A 21,426-nucleotide genomic window follows, 5' to 3' on the forward strand; every position below is an offset into this window, starting at 1 on the left:
TGGTGGTAATCCATGTGTCTCGGGTCAAGTCCGTGACGCCCCTGGACTCCAAGGGGCGCGTCCTAGACGCGCCCGCATCTTGGGCACGCGCAACCAGGAAGCTTTCTACTCGCTTATTGAAAGATTCCTGGTCGCGTCCTGGACGCTCCTGGTCGCGTCCTGGAGGCGCCCCAAACGTGTGCCAGCAGCTTCCCAAGGTTAAGAAACTTCTAAAACTTCCAACAAATCTTTTTCTTTTGCTTCCACAGTTGTTGTCCCCTCTTGTTTAGAAACTTCTAAAAACCCAAAAACTTGTTTTCAACAATTTCTAAAATAAATGAAGACCAATTCTTTTGAAAACACTTTTCAATACCAAAATCAATCAAAATCGAATCTTTTGAAACTCTTTTTAATCATCAACTTTGAAAATCAATTTGAAAGCTTTTAAATCACATTCAAAATCATCAAATTGAACTCTAAAGCATTTTTAGACATAACTATCTATCTAATCAATCACGGATTAGTCTGAAACTTATGTATATCTACTTTTATATGTGGATGACATGATGATAGTCTGCAAGGATATGTTCGAAATTCACATGTTAAAGGGTCAGTTTGAGATGAAAGACTTGGGTACCTCAAAAAAATATTAGGTATGGAGATAAAGAGAGAAAGATCTGCTGGGAAATTGTTCTTGTCTTAGAAAACGTACATCGAGAAGGTGTTGGCACGTTGTGGTATGACTGAGGCAAAACCTGTTGATACTCCATTGGTAGCACATTTCAAGCTTTCGGTTGAACTGTCAACGACAACTGATGAAGAGACAGAGGACATGTCTCGGTGTTGGGTTGTGGTGTCTACTAGTTTTCTAAGCGGAATCTCAGACATCTAATGTCTAACATTAGTATTCCCAAGATCACATGCATAAGCTAATAATTAACTAAGAGTTTTAGAATTACCTTAAACGCTAAATTATCCCTCGAACCTTTCCAATCGAATGTGAAGACCAAGAGCTCCTAGTGTTCCTTCTCTACTCAATACACCCGAATGATTAATTTGATCTCCCACCTTGTAGTTAGCTAGAACTCCAAAGGTGGTTTGATTAGAAAAACTCCTTCTTCTTTATGACCAGTTAGATAGCTTGGGAACTATCTCTCTTTCTTTCTCTACTTGATGTTGTAGAGTAAGAAAGCTTCATGAGAAATTCCACACCTTATTCAAGTTCCAAAGGGACATTATACAGAACCCTAAGTTAGAGTTCCACCCTAATTAGGTTTCCCAAAAAGTCTTTTTGAATAAGATTAAGGAAATAGTTGTATGGGCAAATATCCGCCCCACGAGGTGCCCGCAGAATTTATGAATAACCGCTTCGTAAGGATAAAATCCGCGAAGCATGATAAGGAGGCCCGGTAACGGCCCAAGACGCTAGCATGATCACCAGATCCATACCCGCTTAACACTAAGCGTATCTGACACGTGTCGCGCGATAACTACCTCCCAGTACTAAGCTATCTGACGGCTAGAAGGTTATCGCGCAATCCATAACCGCACTAATAGTGAATATTCTGTATCTTCCACTTGAAGACGGACGTTACCGGCCAGTAGCTTATCGCACACGCGGTAACATCCTGACCGTCCCCCAAGAGATTCGAATACTCATCTGACGGTCGATACGTCAGATCCCCCTATCTCTTAACGTACTTCCATGAGTAATGTCACAGAATAATTACGTCGGTTACGAGCTGACCGTCATCAAGACGACCCTCCTCTACCACTATAAATACAAGAGGCTATAACCAGACCAAGGCATCCAATATTCGACAACAATACTCAAGTAATCCTATCCATCTTCTCAAGCATTCACTCCGATAAGCCTCTCAAAGAACTCTCTGGTCTGATATATTCCCCAACCAACGGTAACGAGCTGACGGTAACACCCATCCAACAGTAGCTAGCTGGCCGTATCACCTTCCTAATACCGCCACCTCCTTATCGCATCATTCATCTAGCGATAAGACGCTTGACGTATCATCTTCATTCATCCAACGATTCTCGCCATCTGATCCACTTACGATAAGCACCTTATTGCTGATCCCTTTACGACCAGCACCTTATCGCAAGTTCACTTACGACTAGCAAGTTAACGATACCGTCATCCTCTTAATTACAGTAAGTATATCATTACCGTGGGGATCTGTTCCGACAACTCCACGAGCCGCGACACCTAAGCACTCCAACGACGGTTACCTCTCTATCGCCCATTTTCACTTTAATTATATTTGATCGAGTATCTGACTTGACCGTCGGAGCCCCCTTAGGCCGGCACCATCCCGGTGTCCCAGAGGCTTCACGATCTTTTCTCTCTTTTTGTGTGCAGGTTCTTTTCGACACGTAGCCGGTCCCCGAAGCATCCGACCCGACCCGACAAGACTTTGACCGTTGACCCGCTGACTGTCAGACTTTCTGACCCGTAGACATTTTACCGTCTACAATTTGGCGCTAGAAGGAGGGGGCCAGCCACTAACTACTGAAAAGACAAGTACCATGGAAGGAGACATGTCCAACGCTTCTGTGGATTTTTCATCACAACTTGCTGCACTCACTGCCCAGATGCAAGAAAACGCCGAAAGATTGAGAGCTTTGGAGGAGGAGAACTCTACTGTCCGGGCAGAGAACATGCTACTGCAAGAAAGAATTACCGAGTTGGTGGTTCCAAGAAGACAAAGTTTGGGGACAATCGACCACCTCCCAACGGTTCTGAAGCAGGAGGACCATCTAATCGCCCGATACCCCCTCACAACACTACTGCAGGCTTCACCACCAGCCAAGTAGGGACAGGATCCGCAAGTGCTCCATTCATAGCTCCAACACATACCTTTCAACAACCTCTCACTCCACAGCAGACCATGGCTGCTCCTCTTTACTCATCTTCCACTATTGCTATGCCTACTATCTTCCCTATGCCTACTCAACCCACCATGGCTTCTAATCCCTTATTATTTTCACATACAGGTACCCCTTTAGAGCAAGCTTTAGCAAAGAGGCTAGCTGAAATGGAGGCTCTGATCACTAGAATTCCAGGAGTCCCGACCCCCTTCAAGAAGAGTCTTCCTCAAAGCTATGCCGATTCTCCGTTCGTCGATGCAATTGCTCTGGTAGAGATGCCCAGAAAGTTCACTTTTCCCAACATGAAGATGTATGACGGCACCTCTGACCCAGACGATCACATAGCCTCTTACAAACAGAGGATGTTTACTGCTGCGATTCCGAGGGACTTGCGGGAAGCGTGTATGTGCAAGAGTTTTGGGTCTAGTCTGATTGGCCCTGCTCTGCAATGGTACACCAACCTCCCACATAACTCGATTGCTTCATTTGCCCAGCTCACAGACACCTTTGTCGAGCAATTCGCAAGCAGTAAGAAGCTCGAGAAACTCTCTGGTGATCTCTACCGAATCCAACAACGAAGGGGTGAACCACTCAGAGAGTATGTGGGAAGATTTAATCGGGAGAAGGTGTCAATTCCTTACTGCAACCAGGAGACAGCAGTTGATGCATTCAGGAAAGGTTTACTGCCAGATGGGGAGCTGTACAAAGAACTCACCAAGTTCAATTGCACAACGATGGAGGATGTTCTTTCCAGAGCTTGGGTTGAAATTAGGTGGGAGGAAGACGAAGCCCACAGAAACAGATACTATTCACAGGAAGATAGGTCAAGAGACCGTCACTCCAGAAGATACGAACGACGGTCAGAGGCCAGGAGCAATGATCCTTACCCAACCAGGCGACCAATTCCAAGGGAGAACAGGAGGCCATTCAACCCTCCATCTAATCGACAAAACGAGAAACCACAAGGACCCATCCGTACCAACATTCCAGAATACAACCTCAACATTGAGCCAAGTGAGGTGATTGCTGTAATGAAGGGGATGGGTAACACGGTAAGGTGGCCAGGGAAGACAAAGACGCCAAGCGACAAGAGGGATACTTCCAAGTGGTGTGAATTCCACTCGGACCATGGGCACACTACTGCAGATTGCATTGCCCTCAGGCTTGAAGTTGCTGAGCTCCTAAAGAGAGGTCACCTCACCGACTTACTGACAGATAAAGGCAAGAAAACCATGTCCCAAGGAGATGCACGACCCAAAGAGCCAGAGGAGCCGATTCCAACATTGACTTGCAACATGATCACAGGAGGCTCGGAAGTGAGTGGAGTAAGCCACTCGGCAGCCAAAAGAAATGCACGAATCACAGCCAATCCAACTGCCCACTCGACAGAGGCGTCGACTCTAACTTTCACCAACCAAACCATCAGCTTCGTTGACAACGAAGTCTCAGGGCTCGTCAACCCTCATCATGACGCTCTTGTCCTCTCTCTCACTATTGCAAATGTGTTAGTTAAACGCATACTAATTGATAACGGATCCTCCACTAATGTCTTATTTCTTCATGCCTTGCTAGGAATGGGACTAGAAGAATCAAACATCTGCCGACGTTCTACTGTCCTTATAGGATTTAGTGGAGAACAGAAGTATACCTTGGGAGAAATCGTGTTACCAGTATATGCAGGAGGAATTAACCTTAGCACCACTTTTGTGGTACTGGACTGCCCATCAGCTTATAACATGATCCTTGGAAGACCTTGGATCCATGAGATGAGGGCAGTACCATCAACATACCACCAAGTATTGAGGTTCCCAACACCTTGGGGAGTACGGGAAATCAAAGGAGACCAAGGAGCTTCCAGGAACTGCTACAAGAACACGATGAAGGCTCCCAAGAAGCCCTTGTAGCAATTACAGAACAAAGTGCCCCTTAACTCGAACCTTAACCAACCGAACATGGAGGAATTAGACGAAGTCCAAATCAACCCCAACATCCCAGAGCACAAAGTTCAAATTGGAGCACAGCTAGCTCCTACTCTCAGAGAAAAACTCATTGAATTCCTAACCGATAACTCTGATTGTTTTGCTTGGTCTCATGCAGATATGACAGGGATAGATCCCTCTATAATAGTTCATGAATTACAGGTAGACCCTTCCCATACCCCGGTCAGACAGAAAAGAAGGAAATTCGCACCAGAACGCAACAAGGTAATCAACGAGGAGATCCAGAAGCTACTTGACATCGGATCTGTAAGAGAAGTGCACTATCCAGATTGGCTCGCTACTGTGGTGGTCGTTAAAAAGAAGAATGGTAAGTGGCGGGTATGTATTGACTTTACAGACTTGAACAAAGCATGCCCTAAGGATTCCTTCCCACTACCTCACATCGACATGCTAGTAGACGCCACAGCCGGACATGAACTCTTGAGCTTCATGGATGCATTCTCGGGCTACAATCAGATCCTTATGCATCCAAACGACCAAGAGAAAACCGCCTTCGTCACGGAAAGAGGTATATTTTGCTACAAAGTCATGCCTTTTGGACTAAAAAATGCAGGTGCCACCTACCAAAGGCTCGTGAACAAAATGTTCACCAACATGCTAGGCGACACTATGGAGGTCTACATCGATGATATGTTGGTCAAGTCATTAGTAGCAGAACAACACTTGGAACACCTCAAACAAGCATTTGAGGTACTCAGGAGGTATAATATGAAACTAAACCCCGCTAAGTGTTCTTTTGGTGTGTCCTCTGGAAAATTTTTAGGGTATATGGTGACTCAAAGGGGGATCGAAGCTAACCCAGATCAGATTAATTCGGTGATGGGTATTCCTTCCCCGAAATGCATCAAGGACGTCCAAAAGCTTGCAGGTAGAGTGGCGGCACTTAGCCGATTCATTTCTAAATCTTCCGAGAGATGCTATCTGTTCTTCACCACTCTGCGAAAGGGGAAAAATTTCGAGTGGTCACCCGCCTGTGAAGAAGCTCTACAACAGCTGAAGAGATACCTCACTTCTCCACCTTTGCTCTCCAAACCAAAAGATGGAGAGAAATTATTCATATACCTTGCTGTTTCAGAGACAGCGGTAAGTGCAGTACTCGTTCGTGAGGAAGACGGTAAGCAGCTGCCTGTCTACTACACTAGCAAGTCATTGCTCGATGCTGAAACTAGATACAGCCAACTAGAGAAGCTAGCCCTTGCCCTTGTTACTGCAGCCAGGAAGCTAAGACCTTACTTTCAATGCCACCCAATTGTAGTGGTTACAACTTTCCCAATGAAGAATATTCTTCACAAACCAGAGCTGTCTGGGAGATTGACCAAATGGGCAGTGGAGTTAAGCGAACATGACATCAGCTACCAGCCAAGGACAGCAATCAAATCTCAGGTACTGGCTGATTTTATTGCTGACTTTACACCTAACACCTTAGTGCAGGCACAAGGAGAATTGCTCCATCTACAGGAACATAGCCAACTCAAATGGACCTTATCAGTAGATGGTTCCAGCAACATGAATGGAGTAGGGCTTGGTGTTGTTCTCACTTCCCCAGAAGGTGACCTAATCCAACAAGCAATAAGATGTGGGTTCAAAGCCACCAACAATGAAACAGAGTACGAGGCCCTAATCGCAGGTATGAACCTGGCAAAGGAGATGGGAGTCCAGAAACTTGCGATAAAATCAGACTCCCAACTCGTAGTTAACCAGCTACAAGGAACCTACCAGGCCAAAGACGTGAAGATGGCAGCCTATGTGTCGCATGTAAAAGAACTACAAAGTCAGTTCACCGAGGTTAGTTTTGAACAGGTACCCAGACTCGAGAATGGGCACGCTGATGCCTTGGCCAATTTAGGGTCATCAATTCCAACTAAGGATGCACAGACAATACCCCTAACGCTACTTCAGTGGCCGGCAGTATGGAAAACAAAGCCTTCAGAGGTAGCGGTTACAGATACAGAAGAGACCTGGATGACACCAATAATCAGGTACTTAACTAACGATGAGTTGCCACAGGATCGAAATGAAGCTAGAAGGCTCAAAGTCAAAGCTGCAAGGTTTTGCATCATGGACGGCCAGCTCCTTAAAAGATCATACTCTGGGCCTTACTTGAAATGCATCACCCAAGAGGAATCCAAGTATGTCCTCAAGGAATTACATGAGGGGGAATGCGGTAACCACTCTGGCGGTCGCAGCCTGGCCAACAGAGCACTGACTGCAGGTTACTACTGGCCGACTATGAGAGCAGACTCTACTGACTATGCTAGACGTTGCGACAGCTGCCAGAGGTTCGCCCAAACTTCCCACCTCCCTCCAGAGAAGCTAAGTTCAATTCTATCTCCATGGCCTTTCATGAAATGGGGGATGGATATAGTAGGCAAACTACCAACGGCCCCAGGCCAGAGAGTCTACGTGCTTGCCGTCACAGACTACTTCACCAAGTGGGTGGAAGCCGAAGCCTACCACCAAATCAGAGACCGCGAGGTAAAAAGTTTTGTTTGGAAACATGTCATTTGCAGGTTTGGAGTTCCCAAGGAGATTGTCACAGACAATGGTTCACAATTTATCAGCTTTGATTTCCAAGACTTCTGCAAGGAGTGGGGAATCAAACTAAGTTTTTCGACTCCTAGATACCCTCAATCCAATGGGCAAGCAGAGTCATCAAACAAAACGATAATGAACTCACTGAAAAAACGACTCAAGAAAGCTAAAGGGGCATGGGCAGATGAACTACCAGGAGTGTTGTGGTCATACAGAACCACTTCAAAGACCCCAACTGGGGAAACCCCATTTTCCCTTGCGTACGGTTGCGAGGCGGTAATACCAGCTGAAACAGGAGTTCCCTCTGCCCGATACCAGTGGACCACAGAAGAGAGTAATTGGGAGCTACTTAACCATAACCTGGATACGGTAGACGAGGTAAGGGACATGGCGGCAATCAGGAATGCCGCATATCAACAGAAAGCAGCCAAACATTACAACAAGAACGTCAGGGTTCGTACATTCAAAGTTGGCGACTGGGTTCTGAGGAAAGTATTTCAAAATACTAAGGAAACAGGAGCTGGCAAGTTAGCCCCTACTTGGGAGGGCCCATACCTCATTACCAAGGTAGTGGGACAAGGAGCCTACAAACTTCAATCAAAAGATGGCCTAAACATAGGCAATAGCTGGAATGCCATTCACTTACGAAGGTACTACTTCTAACCTTGAAACTTCTCCCATTTTGCCTTTTCTCCAAAAGATCACCTACTGACTTGGGCGTCGGAGGGTTGTTGGCTACGCCAACAACCACCCCTCACTATCTACGTGTGATGACAGGAACTGTCTCTAAGACACAACAAAGTAGCAAAAACAATAAGAGGCTGGACGTCAGAGTCGAAGTCCAAACCACCAGAAGAGTTCCGCACTTCGACTGGGGGGCATGAGGATACTATAAGAAGACTATGAAGAAACTGAAGAACAATACGGGTTAAACAACCCTCACCTGTCCAACAGGCAACTAAAATCACCAGGCACCTAAGTTGAATGACGAACACTTCTTCATTTGACAACAACAAGATCAACGTACTGTTCATCAAAATTAATTTAGAAGGAACAAAGTCCCGCACTTATTCCTCAAGTTCAATGTAATGTTCTTAAATCTAAGATATCACTTCCGATGTAAACAAAAATTTAGAAATAAAATCTCAAGTATTTATCCAGTAATTACTTATGTTTAAACTTTATCAATATCGATGTCATTTCACTACAAGGGCATCTAATTACTTGTCTGAAGGAAAACAGTAGGTCGCTAGACGATCCCAAAACACAATAAAGTGTCGGTCGTATCACTTTTATAAGTGAAGATTGGAAACCCATCCAAGACGGGACAACAAGTAGCTAGCCGTCGCCTGAACACAGTAAGGTGCTGGCCGTATCCCGTATGTAAATTAGCATTCAAGTTGGGACAACAAGCAGCTGGCCGTCACCTGAACGCGGTAAGGTGCTGGCCGTATCCCGTGTATGACTTAGGATTCATAATCCCTTCAAGTTAGGACGACAAGCTGGTAGCCGTCACCTGAACACAGTAAGGTGCTGGCCGTATCCCGTGTATGACTTAGGATTCATAATCCCTTCAAGTTAGGACGACAAGCTGCTAGCCGTCACCTGAACACAGTAAGGTGTTGGCCGTATCCCGTGTATAACTTAGGATTCATAATCCATTCAAGTTAGGACGACAAGCTGCTAGCCGTCACCTGAACACAGTAAGGTGCTGACCGTATCACTGGTATAAATTATGATTGGTAGTCCATCCAAGATGAGACAATAAGTTACTTGCCGACACCTAAACGCAATAAGGCGCTAGTCGTCTTCCCTACATAAGCATAACCACTCAACTAAGGAGAAAAACAACAATAACAAATGTATCCTTGAAGGAAGAGTCTTAAAGAAATCCAGTGGGTTCACTTGAACCGTTAAAATACAAATCCAGAAGTCTAGCTGAACCAAGAGTCAACAACAACATATATCCGACGCGTGTCGTCCAAACAAAAGGGCTGAGCGCCTGACGACACACGATGACGACTACATATAGTTCGTCAACAACAACATATATCCGACGTGTGTCGCCCAAACAAAAGGGCTGAACGCCTCACGACACACGACGACGACCAAATATGGTTTGTCACATAGAAAAGAAATCAACAACGCACATAGTATTTCTAGACAAGTCAAGTAAAGGAAAGCACTAATGAGGCGAACCGCCTCCAGTTGCATCATCGCCCCTCAACACCTCGTCCATATCTATCGTCATCTCTCCCGCCCGTCGCTCCGCCAAGAGCTCCTCGTAACGAACCCGCCAGGCCTCTATGTTATCATCTATATCCCATCTGTCGGGCCCATGCTCGCGGTACTCGACGAACAAGTCTGCACGAGTCCGTAACGCCGCGTCAGCCGCAATCTGATCCCTCTCACGGGGAAACTCATCAACCAGTTGCTGGTTGTACGCCGCTTCTCGCTCCAGCACAGTGTACCGCCCCCGAAGATCCTCCAACTCTCTCTCCCGGGCACGCATCCTGTCACCCTGCTCTTGAAAGGAAACCACCTGGCTGTCGTAGCGAGTCTGCAACCTGGAGAATGATCCCGTCAACTCCGCAACTCGGTCAACACTCTCGCTCAACTGACGACGGGAGGAGATCGACGCCATGAGAGCCTACCAAGACACAAAACAAAGATGAGCATGTAAATACAACAAAAAATAGTTGCAACTTGGATAAGAGGCAAATACCTGGTATTGGTGCGAAACACCATAGTCTGCACCCCCGCAGGGACCATAAGCAAGGAACTTCTGATGATCATCAGAAGAGAGCAACTGGTCCCCTCCAGTAGATAAAAAAGTGGAACCATCAAAGGGAGAAGCGGAAGGATGATGCCTCCACATAGAAGCCCCACCAGAAGGCTCAGATAAGGGTATCGCCGAGTAAACCGGCTCCGTAGCTGGGACCTCCTCGGTAATAGGAGCAGACGAAGAAGAGTGCGGAAGAGAACTCGAACCGGTACCTGCCTTGGACCTCTTCTTCTGGCCACCCTTCCGGATGTCCGCATAAGAACCAGGGATGTAGCCGGAACACACCATTTCTGACGACGAGAAAGACTCTATACTCGCTGCGGGAGGAGAGAATAAGATCGGCGCACTGAACACCTCTTGGGAATGACGAAGCGCACTCTGTATCTCGACAGCCGCAGCAGGAGGAGGAACTTGACCAACCAAAGTTCTACCAGGGACGAAATCCCACAGAGGAGTACTTGAAATAAGAGAATGAGACAGAAGGAAAGCGCTACTTCTCTCGGGGTCACGTCGTTCGAGCAGTTGGGAGATCCTCTCTTTCCAGCCACGAAGCTTCGCAACGTTCTGATTATTGAACGTGCAATCTGTCAAGAAGGTGATACAACATTAGGCAACAACATACATGGCATACTCAAAATAAATGGTAACATACTTACGGGCGTCTTGCCAACGGGAAGGAATTTGACCTATCCCCCGGTCACCGAACACCAGGTCACCACGTGCAAGAAAATAATTGGTTTTCCACTTTCGATCGGTATCCGGTAAACCAGTGATCAAAAGAACACCAGGTTTGCGCGGCTTGATGCCATACCGACCCTTGTCCCTAGAGTGACTCGCCAAGTGGTAGAAGCAGAGGACATCGTTCGCTGAGAGATCTACGCTTTGTAGATAGGCCAACACTTCCAGACACAACAAAAGCCTCCACGCGCCAGGCATGAGCTGCGAAGGAGCTATTTCGTAATGATCTAAGACCCCGTGAACCAAGCGGGGGATGGGGAATCTAAATCCCATGGAGAAAGGAGTCGTGTACAGTGCGGTCCAGCCGCCATGATCCTCGTCAATCAGCTCATCGGGTTGAGGAAGCCTGAGCTCTATAGAGCCGGGAATGTTATACATGAATCTCACATTCTGAAGCCCCTCCTCCGTAATAGTGGAGGCCGGGTTTTCAGATAAGCGCTTCAAGGATGCGCTTTTTCGCGCCAACATCCGTCTAAATTCGGAAGGTTCTGGCGCGTTAGTCGGATCAGAGGAACTACCGTGCTGACGGTGACTCATCTCAGAAGGCAAAGTCTGTATGGAAAATGGACAAGGTTTCAGATCCTACAACGACTAACTGAGGCTAAGGAAGTGAGCAATAGCTGGCCTGGTGTGCAATATTTAGTTTGGTGTGTGCAGTCAGTTAATCGAGCTAAGTGATAACCCACTCAAGGTATCAAACCTAGCAGTAACACACTCAAGGTATCAAACCTAGCAGTAACTCACTCAAGGTATCAAGCCTAGCGCTAACTCAGTCAGAGTATCGAACATAGCAACAACTCGGTCAAGGAATCTAATCTAGCAATAACTAACTCAAGGTATGAATTTCAAAAACACATGCCAACAAATAAGGAAAGTAACTTTGAAGATCAAACGCTATAAACATTCAAGAACGAATCAAGAACAATTGAAGAACACCAAAATTCAGTCAAAGAACTCAACAAAATCAAGTAGGAAAGAGAAAAATACCTTATCAAGGTGAAGAATCCCAAGAATCTCTCTCCTAGCTCCAAATGGCAAGTGAAACAATGGCCTTACACCTCTTCTTATAGGGTCCAACCCAAGGGGTACCCCCCACCTCCTTCCCGCGAAGTGGCCTTTCGCGCAAATACATTTTAAACACTGATACGCGAAGACCATAGGCGTCCCAAGGACCCACGACATATCTAGGTCATGCGCGGAACCAAGCAGGTGACACCCGGAGAAAACGAAGCGATAAGATCCGATCGTACAAACAAGGTGCAAAAGGTCACTGGCCGTCCAAACGGCCAACGCGCAAGAAGGGGCTGGCCGTCCGGACGGCCAGTACATATGCAGGAGAGCGCTGGCCGTTGAACGGCCAGCGCGCGCCCACGTGGCGCGCTCCTGGCCAAGCGCACAGGAGCGCGCTGGGCGTATCGCAAAGCCCAGCGCGCGCCACGTGGCGCGCTCCTGTGCGCCCCGCGCAGGAGCGCGCTGGGCGTCATGCGTACGCCCAGCGCGCGCCACGTGGCGCGCTCCTGTGCGCCCGGCGCAGGAGCGCGCTGGGCGTACGCAGACGCCCCCCTGTGCGCTCCGAGCGCCCTGTGCGCCCCGAGCGCCCTGCGCGCCCCGAGCGCCCTGCGCGCTCCCGGCGCCCTGCGCGCTCCCGGCGCCCTGCGCGCTCCCGGCGCCCTGCGCGCTCCCGGCGCCCTGCGCGCTCCCGGCGCCCTGCGCGCTCCCGGCGCCCTGCGCGCTCTGAGCGCCTTGTGCGCTCCCAACAAACCCGCTACCGGCACTTGATATATCCGATTCTTTCACATGGCGCCCCTCTTCGCGACCACTTTTTCGTCAAACGAATCCTCCCGCGATTTTGTCAGACCAAGTATCTGAAACCTATCGGCACCTTAATAATACGAGCAGGACACTTAACCTCGAAAACAGCCATCACAACGATGCAAGGTGGCACTCCCACTAGTAAAATATGATCGAGACGCGCACTCCTCCGCTGACACGGTCGTACCTCACTACTCTCTAACTCCGCATCCGGACTTAGAGAGTGGGGGGTAAATTGTATGGGCAAATATCCGCCCCACGAGGTGCCCGCAGAATTTATGAATAACCGCTTCGTAAGGATAAAATCCGCGAAGCATGATAAGGAGGCCCGGTAACGGCCCAAGACGCTAGCATGATCACCAGATCCATACCCGCTTAACACTAAGCGTATCTGACACGTGTCGCGCGATAACTACCTCCCAGTACTAAGCTATCTGACGGCTAGAAGGTTATCGCGCAATCCATAACCGCACTAATAGTGAATATTCTGTATCTTCCACTTGAAGACGGACGTTACCGGCCAGTAGCTTATCGCACACGCGGTAACATCCTGACCGTCCCCCAAGAGATTCGAATACTCATCTGACGGTCGATACGTCAGATCCCCCTATCTCTTAACGTACTTCCATGAGTAATGTCACAGAATAATTACGTCGATTACGAGCTGACCGTCATCAAGACGACCCTCCTCTACCACTATAAATACAAGAGGCTATAACCAGACCAAGGCATCCAATATTCGACAACAATACTCAAGTAATCCTATCCATCTTCTCAAGCATTCACTCCGATAAGCCTCTCAAAGAACTCTCTGGTCTGATATATTCCCCAACCAACGGTAACGAGCTGACGGTAACACCCATCCAACAGTAGCTAGCTGGCCGTATCACCTTCCTAATACCGCCACCTCCTTATCGCATCATTCATCTAGCGATAAGACGCTTGACGTATCATCTTCATTCATCCAACGATTCTCGCCATCTGATCCACTTACGATAAGCACCTTATTGCTGATCCCTTTACGACCAGCACCTTATCGCAAGTTCACTTACGACTAGCAAGTTAACGATACCGTCATCCTCTTAATTACAGTAAGTATATCATTACCGTGGGGATCTGTTCCGACAACTCCACGAGCCGCGACACCTAAGCACTCCAACGACGGTTACCTCTCTATCGCCCATTTTCACTTTAATTATATTTGATCGAGTATCTGACTTGACCGTCGGAGCCCCCTTAGGCCGGCACCATCCCGGTGTCCCAGAGGCTTCACGATCTTTTCTCTCTTTTTGTGTGCAGGTTCTTTTCGACACGTAGCCGGTCCCCGAAGCATCCGACCCGACCCGACAAGACTTTGACCGTTGACCCGCTGACTGTCAGACTTTCTGACCCGTAGACATTTTACCGTCTACAATAGTCAAAAATAGAAACCAGTTTCTATTTTCCTATTTCCCTAAGATGTGGCCGCCCAACCCATGCCCAATTGGTAGTAGCCCTGTCTACAACGGGAAGCTGAGTACATGGCACCAATAGAGGCAATGATAAAGATAATATGGTTGAGTGGTTTAGTTAGTGATTTAGGCTTGGAGCAGGAGGTGAGAGAAGTCTACTGAGACAACCAGAGTACGATTCGTTTGACCCAAAATCAAATGGATACGAGAAAACTGAACACATTAACGTCAGGTATCACTTTATCAAGGACGTGATTGAAGAAGGGAAGATCACGATGAACAAAGGTGTCTACGGAAGATAATTCAGTGGATATGTTGACCAAGGCAGTTACAACTTTCAAGTTTAAGCATTGCTTAGACTTGATTGGTATTTCCAGATGTTGCGCCCTTTGGAGGGAAAGCTCTGACAGGGATGAAGCGACGATGGCTCTGAGCGTTGAGCTATGATGGCGGCAGATTTAAGTCAAGAGGAGCATGTTCAAGTCAATGTGGAGATTTGTTGAAAGTTTCTTGAATATGGGTTGATATCTAACCCGATTTACGACCCGCCAACCCGCTTACAAGGCAATGGTAATTTAGAGAGTGCTGGTATGCAAAGCATGGCTCCGAGGCAGAGCTGGAATGCGGAGCAAAGCTTATGTCGGTTATTAGTGTTAGCGTATCCATGTGTATCATCAGATATCTCCTGGGTTTTAGTTTATATAGCCATTAAAACCCTAACACCACCGCCTCATCGACTCTCTCTTTAGGTCGACCAGGATCAACTAAGGGGTGTAGGGCTTTGTATGTATTTAATACACATAATCATCTAACTAATGTTATAAGCGGAATCTCAATCATCATATGATTAACACTAGTTTAACCAGGATCATATACATGAACTAATTATGAACTAGAAACTGAAAGTAGAATACCTGGATTCACTTTCCCAGAAACTAGATTCCAATTACTTTATCCCGAAGAAGCTCCAATTGTCGCTCCTCTACTTGAGACACCTGAGTAAATAACTTGATCTTCCTTCTTTGTTGTCTGCTAGAACAGAAGAAGAACCATTCTTCTTTTGACTTCATAGATAGATTGGGAGCTTTTTCTCTAAAACACTCTCTCTAATTAGCTGTATATTGTAAGAGAGACGAAGTTTTCTCCTGAGAAAAATTCAAAAACTTTTTCTAAACTCTAATGACCCTTATATAGAGAAACCTTAATCCACTACAAAAACACGTCATAGTTATAACGGCCTAGCCGTTACAAATAGGCCGAAAAGCCGTTATAAAAGGTCGCTTGCAACGGCTTTGGACCGTTATAAAAAAAAACTGAGCCGTTATAAAAAGTCTCGTTGCAAATACGATTGTAACGGCTCTTGTCCGTTACAATAAGTCTTTTTATAACGGCTATGTGTGGGTTAGCCGTTATAAAAGAGCTCACCAAAATGGCGGGAAAAATTATGGCGCCAAATCGGAAAGAACATTTGTAACGGCCCTTCTAAAGATAGCCGTTATAAATGCTCCTCTTGTAACGGCCTTTTTGAAAAAGGCCGTTATATATGCGTTCTCTTGTAACAGTTCTTTTGAATATGACCGTTATATATGCGTTCTCTTGTAACGGTTCTTTTGAAGGTAGCCGTTATAAATGCCTGATTTGCAAAAAAAATAAAAAATCAAAAGCTCTGGAATCCAGTTGCAATATATTGCAACTTTTACTGATGACCTTGTTTATAATTCAGAAAACTAAAACATAAGAAACATCTGAAGCTAACCACACGATAAATAAAACGAAACGATTGTATTTGATTGATAGTAACATAAGTTTCAAGTTCATGCATATCGAGGTCCAACCCAAAAACGTATAACATTATATAAAATCAAAATCTCACACGCTTCCTTCATATATATGGTACATTCAGATCATCAGCTGGAGTTGGACCTCTTCGTACTCGACCTTGTATAGTTCCACATTGCATCATCTTTAACTCCTATAGCTGTTAAATAAGAGTTAAACACAATTTAACCACATTTAGAATCAGAATTTCATACAACATATGCTCAAGCATGTATCAAATGGTTAGAAACATTTACATTCTAATGGACTCACAAGTAGAGGAATCGGCAGTAGCAGTCTACAATTTGGCACATTTTGTACTCTAGAACTTCCTGACCAAATTAGCTCTCAAATGCAACTTTCTAATGCTATTCTAACATACAATTACGTTTTTAAACACCGCTGCTGCAACTAGATAAAAATATTCCCTAAATTACTAATGTCCCCTTGACGAAGAAGTCTGACTCAGACTCAAACAAGTCAGATTCAAACAGCAAAAGAACATTATATATATACATGTATATAATGCAAAACAATTATATTCTTCTTCAAGGAAAAACCAAATCCTTACACCAACACTAATATTAGCGTAGTTCTATCTTCTTAAATACTAGATAAAAAGCACTATTTCAAAGTGGTGGTGGTGGTGTATAACAAAAATGAAAGTTCGGGTAACACACTAGAGTGCTAAAATCAAGACGAAACGAAGAAAAATCACCTGTTATGTTGTACATTTTTTTTTGTTCGAAAGGGTGAATTTTCTTGAAGATGGACAGAGTTTTAAGTATTAGCCTCAGTGACAGAACAAGTAAGAGTTTAGTAAGGTTATGAATTGTTTCAGCAAATTCTTCGTTAAACCCAGACAGACCCCAATATCAACAGTTTGAGTTGAGTTATTCTATAAGGCTAGTTAGGCTAGCTAACTCAGTAAGGTTAAAAAAAGTCTTCCTTGATAATGGACGGTGGAAGACCATCTAAATCTGAATCTCCCAAAATGAGAAACACTAGGAACTCTCTATTACAGAGTGAAAGAAAAAACAAAAACAAAAGTTCATCTAAATCTTATCATAAATTAAGCAAAACCCATTCTACTAAAACATCAACAAGAAGTGGTGAGGTTCATTTTATAGTATAAAAGAAAGAGAAATAGGAGAAATACTTACCTGTGTTGTGCCCTTGAAAACAGCTTCAAAGATAACTCCAATTCTATCAGCAGTTTCAATAGTCAAGTCCTTCTCCTCAACCTAGTACGAATTAAGGCAATTTTTAGCATACGCTTTTTCAACTTTCCCCTTTAAAACTTTCATAAAAGCTAAAAGATCAGTGTAGCTAACAAAGTAATAAAAGAAAAAGAACAAACTCTTTATTATAAGGTTCTCGTAAATAGAGACACTTCTATTCAAAAACACTATATTCTACTACAGAAAAGGAGTTTCCAACTAGTTGTTGCTAGAGTATAGGTTTAGTTGGATTTTGGGGCTCTATGATCCATCGCCAAGACAATCATATGCTTTAAATCTTCAAACTGACGCATAATGTTATTGTTTGTGAATCATTACGTAATTAAATTTCAGATACTCAACGATGGAGAATATATGGGTTTTTCAGCCTCAAATGGACAGTAACATAGTTCTCCATGGAACGATATGAAATGGAGGTATGGGAACATATATTAATCAGAAAAGGGAAAAGATTCCACTAACTACTGATATGATCTCAAAGCTCAAAACTTCATAAGAATTTAATTCATTTAAAAAAGTAAACAATGGTGAGCACTATTTTAATAGATAGACAATGCTCTAAATAGACGATTGTGTAAGTAGTTGAAGCCTAAAAAAGTAAGAAAGAAATGGTGAGTAGGAATCACCTTCATTTAAATAAATTCTCATCCATGATATGAATCTCTGTAGCTCACCAAAAGAAAAGGGAAGATGCAATAAATTTTGTAAAAATATGCTCAAAATCTCTATTGTCACAAGATAATGGCGAGTAGATGATGTTAGGTAAGGCATGCATACGGATACGACACAGTCCGAAATCTGATATAGACATCGGGTTCGCCTCATGCCATTATCAATTGCCCGCTCTTATACTTTGGTTGGATTTCAGACTGCTTTTTCGGTCATATTAACATTTTGTAAGCAATTATATTAGAAATTTCAAGTAACATAAAAGTATAAAACACATGACCAATATTCTTGTAACCAAACTAATTCCCTCCATTTCAACAACAACAAAAAAATATGAAAAGAAAGACATCAAATCAAACTAGGATTAAGCAGAATCAACCTAAAATTTGAAGAAACCAGACAATCTCAGGGGTAACACACTAGCAAGTATCAAATCTAAACCCTAGATATGATCCTAAATCAGTAAAATTAAAATCTCATTGTATATTATTACCCAACATTTGATAAAACCCACCTCAGATTAACTTAAACAAACTAACTAATAACAATTGAACCATTTTGAAGATGAATTTGAACACTCATTAGAACTTTGAAACCCTAATTTTTTTTTTGTTGAACTGAAACTCTAAATTGTTATTGACCTAGAGATTTGTAATTTATAAAATGTAAAGAAACAATTAGAGAAGTAAAATCATTGCCCATAATAATAACACCCCCATTATCTCATTGATTCATGATCATTATATCTCCCTGACAATAACCCCTCTTCCTCTCTGTCAAAATCTCATATAAACAAAAACCTAAGATCATGGTTCTATTTGTTGTCAAAATCTCATATAATCAGAAACAACAAATAGAACCTAATCCCTTTCCATGATGTTCATAATAATTTCAAGTAATAATCCTACTAGCCTGATCAGAAACAACAAATAGAACCTAAACAGTACAATATGATAGATTTAAAACATTAACCCTAATTTCCATCGAAATCAAATAAACCCAATCCCTTTCCATGAATGAATATATATATAGAGAGAGAGAGAGGGGGCTACCTGACTTCAGGGTTGATGGATGTTACCAACTAATTGCATACCACAGATTCCGACGGCAAGCCCCAAAGTTGCAAATATCAAACAAAAAAAAAACCTAAATCAATTCCAGATTGATAAAAAGAGGAAAGAAAAAAACCTAAATTAGTTCTAGATCGATAAAAAAAAGGAAAGAAAAAAAAACCTAAACGCAAATCACCAGAAATCGGTTCCAATGGAGATACAATTCCCTCTCTCTGAAATCCGAACCAAAAAAACCTTCTAAACGCAGTAGAAAGAGAAAACCGAAATAGAGGAAGAGAAGTGGTCGTGTGTTTCTAGGGCTCACAATTATAACGGCCAGTAATAAACAAAGCCGTTATATATACACCCACTTGTAACGGCCCCAAGCCGTTATAACTAGTCCACCTCATTTATAACGGTTAGGCCAAATAAAGCCGTTATAAAAAGTCTCTGTTATAACGGAAAAACAACCGTTATAATAAAAAAGACAACACGCCAGAGGCGGGAAGACGCGGAAAATAAATTAGCGCCATCGAGAAGGTGGCGCTGACTTAAATAGTTCATTTGCAACGGCTATCCATACTAAAGCCGTTGCAAAAGAGTTAATGCTTATAACGGTGCAGATAAAGCCGTTACATTTATTTTATTTATAACGGCTCACCTGGTAGCCGTTACAATAACCCGTTACAAATAGGACGTATTTTTGTAGTGATCGGAGTCTTACTCAAATTAGGTTTCAATAAGAGTCTCAGAAAAGGTAAACGGGTCAGAACTCCTTCTAGCCCAAATTAGGGTTTCCACCCTTACATGGTGTGGCCAGCCACTTAAGCCCATTATGAGCTTACCCTGACCGGCCTACCCACCTTATATGGCTGGTCTTGAACAATGCCCCTTTGGGCTTGATCAGGACACCCTATAAGTGGGTTTTACCACTTTTCGGGCTTCTCTTTTGAGCCCGATTTTTTCTATCTTTTTGGCACTATCAGACTGGATTATATCCATCTATAGGCAAGCTCCCATAAGTCAACTCTGTCCGATCAAGCTACCACTCTTTGGTGTAACCCGTAGTAGGATCCGGTCTATGTTAGCCGCGGATTACCGAAGTGATCCGACGATCATAAGCGGCTTCTAGCTAAGCATTACGATCCCTAATTGGACCGGACTAGTTGATCTTCCAGATAAAATCATCGTTATCCTAACTGAAAAATTGTACGCATTGCCATCTTAGTCGAAGGACACTCCTTTGGAAGGACATCTCCTTCAGACCGGAGGGCTATATCCTTCAGTCTCCCACTTGTAATTAGAACAAGTGCAATGCTCGATTCCCATGTCACTTCGCATCTCATCTGATATGTCATATCTTTCTTCTTGTGTTGCAATTTATTTTTATACTCATTCCAACTAATTGGAAGTTTTTCTGTAATAGCAGTTACTTGAAACACCTCATCTTTTACCATAACTTCAGTTTTAATTTCATTTAGAATAATGTCGACTTCCTGAAGTTAACTTACCACTGATTTTTATCTTCCATCTTAATATCTAGAAACCTCTTAACAACATTTTTTTTGTTCCAGTATCTTCTGAAATATAATTTTGTTGCAATGAATTTCACAATTCTTTAACATTCTTAGTTAAACAGTAAATATCATATAAAAGTGTTACCTGTGTAGTTCAAAATGTAATTTTGGAATAGATAATCAGCCTTAGTCCATGGCTTTACTACCCCCAGACCTTTCTGGTTCATTTTCCCTCACAACTGTGGCCGTCGGTTTAGTTTAAACAAACTAAATTTTCAAAGTAATCAAGAAAACCAACATCTTTTGTTATTATACTATGAAATTTGACCATCAAATTCAAAGTTTTCCTTTTTTCATTTTGAAATCTATTTCTTAAAACATATAAAGATGATCGAAAATGGTTTTAATTATTTTAGAAGAAGATATGCAATTTTTCTCTGATTTTTTAGTCTTCAGATGAAAAATTGGATCCCATGATCGAAATCCCATGATAGATGAGGCGTTTCCATAACCCTGGTTCAAGACTAGACTAAGTCGGGTTAGTGGCCCGACCCGCGGGAGTATCTCCTCGTGTGTCCTTAAAAATGGTACAAGTCTCCTTTGAGATAACTCTTATACCCCCAAAAGGCACTCTGTTACTACAACCTTATAAACATAAGAACAAGTTTATCTTCTAGCAATGTGAAACAACTCAAATGAACTACAAGTCAAAAATAGATATCCAAAAAGTTTTTTACCTTATTTGTTGAAGACCACCACTTTCGTGAAACAAGAATATTTTCTTGGGCTACAAAATTTTGAGTAGAATTCTTTCGACTTTTATTTTAATTTGTTACTTTTTTTGCTTCCCCCAATTCTACCACCGGAGTTGTTGACGACCTTTATTTTTTTCAAATCTTTCTCTCTCATCATCCTCTTTCGGTCTCCAACTTCGGCCACCACCTCC

General features: G+C 43.7%; 1 long non-coding RNA gene across 2 annotated transcripts; it reads right to left on the reverse strand.

Annotated features, from left to right (window-relative positions):
- Window positions 1–15,950: 15,950 nt before the first annotated feature.
- On the reverse strand, window positions 15,951–19,294 carry LOC147556527 (uncharacterized). 2 transcript variants are annotated; one of them, XR_015235430.1, is made up of 4 exons: window positions 19,160–19,294; window positions 18,964–19,057; window positions 17,165–17,245; window positions 15,951–16,161 (listed from the first exon to the last, which is right to left on the reverse strand). It is a non-coding gene; the product is annotated as an uncharacterized LOC147556527 (long non-coding RNA). The 2 variants fall into 2 exon arrangements; XR_015235431.1 differs by lacking the exon at window positions 19,160–19,294 and having other exon boundaries at window positions 18,964–19,094.
- Window positions 19,295–21,426: the final 2,132 nt, after the last annotated feature.

This window comes from Eschscholzia californica, unplaced genomic scaffold, assembly GCF_041429995.1.
Source record: "Eschscholzia californica isolate CP2 unplaced genomic scaffold, dmEscCali1.0.p SCAF_2, whole genome shotgun sequence".
Taxonomy (NCBI): domain Eukaryota; kingdom Viridiplantae; phylum Streptophyta; class Magnoliopsida; order Ranunculales; family Papaveraceae; genus Eschscholzia; species Eschscholzia californica.